Source organism: Penaeus monodon, chromosome 2 (assembly GCF_015228065.2).
Source record: "Penaeus monodon isolate SGIC_2016 chromosome 2, NSTDA_Pmon_1, whole genome shotgun sequence".
Classification (NCBI taxonomy): Eukaryota; Metazoa; Arthropoda; class Malacostraca; order Decapoda; family Penaeidae; genus Penaeus; species Penaeus monodon.
The window spans coordinates 43174736-43179735 of NC_051387.1; the positions used below are offsets into that span (position 1 = coordinate 43174736).

Consider the following 5000-nt stretch of genomic DNA (forward strand, 5'->3'; position numbering starts at 1 on the left):
AATATACTTCTCCCAGCAGATGTCCTCAAGTTCTTGGAGGACATGACCATCAGCAGCTCTGATGCATTTGGTTGGAACATTACCTTAGCATTACAGTCCAGTCTTTCTACCTTTTTAAAGTCTTGGTTGAAGAGACAGTATTGCACTGGGTTTGGTATTCTACATTTTTGAGTAGATCTTTCAGTTCCTCTCTACCATGGGGACCTTATTTTTGGCTGCCACCTCGATAGCTTCAGTGATACAATGGAAGAATTCATTAATGTCCATTGGAGGTGGTGTTGGTATTCCTCTTAGCACTTCTGGTTTGAAAACCCAGCATACCTCATTATTGTCTTTCAACTGAGAGAAGTTTGACTTTGGGACTCTCACTTCTTTTCAATTAAAGCTTGAACTTGGGGACTACCAGGTTGTGGCCTGGATACGCTCGGGAGATTTTGATTGCGTTTCGAAATCTGCATTGACTGCATGGTAGTCAATCTTACCATGTGTTGGTAAGAACTAGATCATGGTCCTTGAACTAGTCGACTAGCATAAAACCTCGTCGGACAGACGATCTTTCCATCATTCTCTGCTCCTAGATTGTCAGTGAAATCGCCAATAACGATCTCGTTCGATTCACACGACGTGAGAGAGCTCATTGAGGGACTGGCAGGAGTAGATTTCCTGATTATCTGCCTCTGATGTAGGGGCATACACGACAATGATGTAACATTGAAGGTACTTTATTTTGACTAAAAACATTCTTAGATTTTAGCTCCAACATGAAATGACCGAAATGGCACAACGTTTCTCAAGTATCATTGCGACTCTCCAGAGAACAGGATGCATTTTGTTCTTTGTTTGAGGGCACCTGCTTTAGTGCATCTGGTCTTGCAGAGGCAAAGGCAGTATATGTTCATCCAGATATAATGTACGACCGCTCCACGAACCGATGTTGGACAGTTTGGATATGAGGTTTTTGGCAGATCTGATGTTACTGAAGTTGATGAAGGTCCTGACGACCTAGCAATCCCATTGATACATCATTACCAAGCGTGACAATTCCCCAAGGTATTGGGTCCCGTTCACGCCGTTTGACCATAATACATTGCTTTCTGACATCTTGGTTTACTAGACCTTAATTCTGGGATAGAGTGGATTGTAGAAGAGAAAGGAGGCTGATTATACCATCAGACACTCGGTCAATAGCATACAGTGTATGGAAACAGGGACAGGAAGGCTTGTAGCCAGCAATTAGGAGACAGAGGTTGTATCTTATATGACTAAGCAGTTAATCTACGCATACACTCCAGTCATGATTATAATTATCATGACGTTATAAAATAAGTATAACCTCTTTAAAACAACAACAACAACAAATGTAAGATAACACTAACACGGATGAAACAACCTAATAACAAAAGTTGTTGTTTTTTACACTCAACTTTAACAAAAATGTCAAAGAGCGAATAGGCAACACGTAGATTCCTTGCATATTGGGGTCTTCGTTGAGTATTACACGAAGCAAAACAATTCCCTGAACTACATATACGTCATTGGCCCCGCTGGTTCAAGGAATAGCCGTTTCTGTCAGCGACATTCTTATCTAATTGTGGACAGATTTCGTTTGGAAAATGTTGTCATTTTGCAAATGAGATGGAAGAAACTTATAAGTAGATAGTCAGGTGGTATTCATCTCTTTCCATACTGATCCCTTTCTGTACCACTTATAATACTTACAAGCGTTTTCATGCTTATTCGAAACAACAACAATAGCAATCAATAATATATAAAAACTCCCTGTTTATGTCTGTCTAGTGTCTGTCATCTCTCTCTCTCTCTCTCTCTCTCTCTCTCTCTCTCTATCTATCTATCTATCTATCTCTATCTCTATCTCTATCTCTATCTCTATCTCTATCTCTATCTCTATCTCTATCTCTCTCTCTCTCTCTCTCTCTCTCTCTCTCTCTCTCTCTCATTGATATTCATACTGAAAACTCAGATGTAAAAGTTTCCCCCTACCCGCCACCCCCAGCCTCTAACTCTCACAGATATCACATTCAGACCAGAGGACCATCATTAATCCATTACTGTTCTCCAAAATACAATGATAATGTTTGAATTACCATTTACCAAATAGATAAACCTACTTCCTTCTTCTTGGTAGGGATAAAAAAATATGACAACAAAAGAAATATTATCGTATCCTTCCCCCGAAAAAAGATACATAACATCGCATTCACTCGCATCATAATTCCAGTTTTATTATTCAGTGGAAAATTGTTTGTGATTCTTGTGTGTCTGTTATTTTATTTGGTGAACAGATGTTTATGCATTCACGCTTATATACACACGAACAAACATATCTGTCTTTCTCTCTATCGATCTTACTATCTCTTTCTCTATCTATCTGTTTATCTATCTGTCTTCCTGTCAACCTACCTATTTATTTATATATCTGTCTGTCTGTCTGGTTGTTTTTTTGCCTGACTGTCTGTTTGTATGCTTGTCTGTCTGTCTGACTTTTACTCAATCAATTAGCCAGTTAGTCTGTCTATCTATCTATCCGTCTACCTAATGGCCTACCTGTCTATCTGTTTATCTGTCTATCTAACTATTTATTTGTCTACCTATCTCTATCTATATATCTATATACCTGTCTGTTTATCTGCCTCTCTCTCTCTCTCTCTCTCTCTCTCTCTCTCTCTCTCTCTCTCTCTCTCTCTCTCTCTCTCTATCTATCTATCTATCTTTCTATCTATCTATCAATCTATCTATCTACTTACCTATCTGTATCTCTATCTATCTCTATCTCTATCTCTCTCTCTCTATCTATCTGTCTATCTATTTATCTATCTATCTATCTATCTATCTATCTATCTATCTATCTATTTGTTTGTATCTATCTACCACTCAGTCAGCCAGTCAGTCATTGAATCAATCAGTAAATCAACCTATCTGTCTACAAACACACATCCTGTAGTAAACACTTTATTCAAACTTACCTCCGTTTATTCTCTCCTTGCAAAGTTTACTCCGCTGTAACGGCGTTGCTCCTCCGTCCTTCATTCAAAAAAACGAGCGACGGGAATAAGAGCACAAATAGTCGAAAATAGTCGAAAAATTATCGGTGTACAGAGAGCATGCACAGAAAGCTGCAATGTTGCTCCCTGTGCCATGCGGCCATGCAAACGACAGACACTTTCACCACTGTCATTATTATTCCCAACGAGGAAAAAAAAACGCGATAACGATAAGATAATAGATGTTATTCAAATGCGTGTACAAGATAAACTAATGTATTTTTTTAGTACATTAAGTACCTTTCCCATTATCTCTCTCCCCCTTTCTAGATGTACATATATTTTTATGTTTATTTTTTTCGATTAATTATTTTTTAAGAAGCTATCGTAAAATAATACTTGCTACCGTGTTACTTTTTTGTCCTTCTCAGAATACTTCCTTGTCTTATCTAATGAGGATTGAATGTTACTTAGCAGATTATGGTGGATATCTGTCTAAATGTCTGTCTGCCTGCCTGCCTAATTCTCAATCCCCTTTTTAGCATTTTAACTTAATTCGATGAGAAATATATAAGTGCACACACACACACACAACGCACACACACACACACACACACACACACACACACACACACACACCACACACACACACACACACACACACACACACACACACACACACACACACACACACACACACACACACACACACACACACACACACACACACACACACACACACACACACACACACACACACACACACACATGCAAATAAGCACACTATTCCAAAACACTACTAGTATACGAAAGAAAACAAAAAGCAGGAAAGACGGACAAACAAACATGAAAGAAAGAGACAATTGTAGTTATCGCATTTCTCAGCCAATCATACAAAATCATAACATTTTCGAACTTCCCTAAAAATATTCTTTTTACTTCCAGCTCTCGATCTCCTATTCGCTCATACGTTATCTCCTGTCATTTTTTAAAATCTGTTTTACGTATCTGCTGATATCCTTCCGATATATAGATGTCACTTATTCATCACGAGTACAAATCTATATTCATTTTCTGATCCAGTTTTTCTCGATGTTTTGTTTTTTGTTGTAATCCTTTTCCTGTAATCTGACACTCTAATCAATATGTAAATACTCGAATGATCTTTTTTTTCTTATACATTTAGGTATAAAGTATAATTATATATATATATATATATATATATATATATATATATATATATATATATCTTTTTTTTTTCCTTCTTCTTTTTTTTCTTTTTTTTTTTTTAACGGTAGGTTCATATTTGAGCCGCCGTGGCCACAGCATGATAATTGTAGTTTTCATGTTGTGATGCTCTTGGAGTGAGTACGTGGTAGGGTCCCCAGTTCCTTTCCACGGAGAGTGCCGGTGGTACCTTTTAGGTAATCATTCTCTCTATTTATCCGGGCTTGGGGCCAGAGAGAGAGAGAGAGAGAGAGACAGATCCAAATATACTCACACTAACATACGCCTCTTCTTCCTTCTCTATGTTTCTCTCTTCCTTTTCTTCCTCCGTTTACCCCCCCCCCATACGTACACGTACGCACGCACGCACGCACACACACACACACACACACACACACACACACACACACACACACACACACACACACACACACACACACACACACACACACATACATCACCATCAGTCGATGTCGATTTGGGCATTATCGCCGTCGGTGATTGAAGAATCCTCCCTTTTGGAACGTTTGGCTTCGGCTACACTTCGCCGACTCTCCTCTCCAGCTTTGGTGTGTTTCAGAAGGGCACTTATCCACTCGGAGCGATCTGCTGCCAGGTTTTCCCAAGAATCGAGGTTGATGCCCACAGCCTTTGTGTCTCGCTTGCAGACATCCTTGTAGAGCAGTTGTGGGCGACTGGGTCTTCTTCCTGTTCCCAGTTCGCTATACAGAATGTCCTCTGGAATACGACGATCATCCATGCAACTAACGT

At 39.1% G+C, this 5000-nt stretch overlaps 1 protein-coding gene across 2 annotated transcripts in view; it reads right to left on the bottom strand.

The window, feature by feature from the left end:
- Nucleotides 1–3185, bottom strand: part of LOC119582775 (radixin-like) — a 38721-nt gene extending 35536 nt beyond the window's left edge. The window contains exon 1 of one of the 2 annotated variants that reach the window (XM_037931215.1): nucleotides 2985–3184. The gene's annotated coding sequence lies outside the window, so the exon portion shown is untranslated. Of the gene's footprint in view, nucleotides 1–2984 lie in introns of both variants that reach the window. The other variant, XM_037931223.1, reaches the window with a different exon arrangement.
- Nucleotides 3186–5000: the final 1815 nt, after the last annotated feature.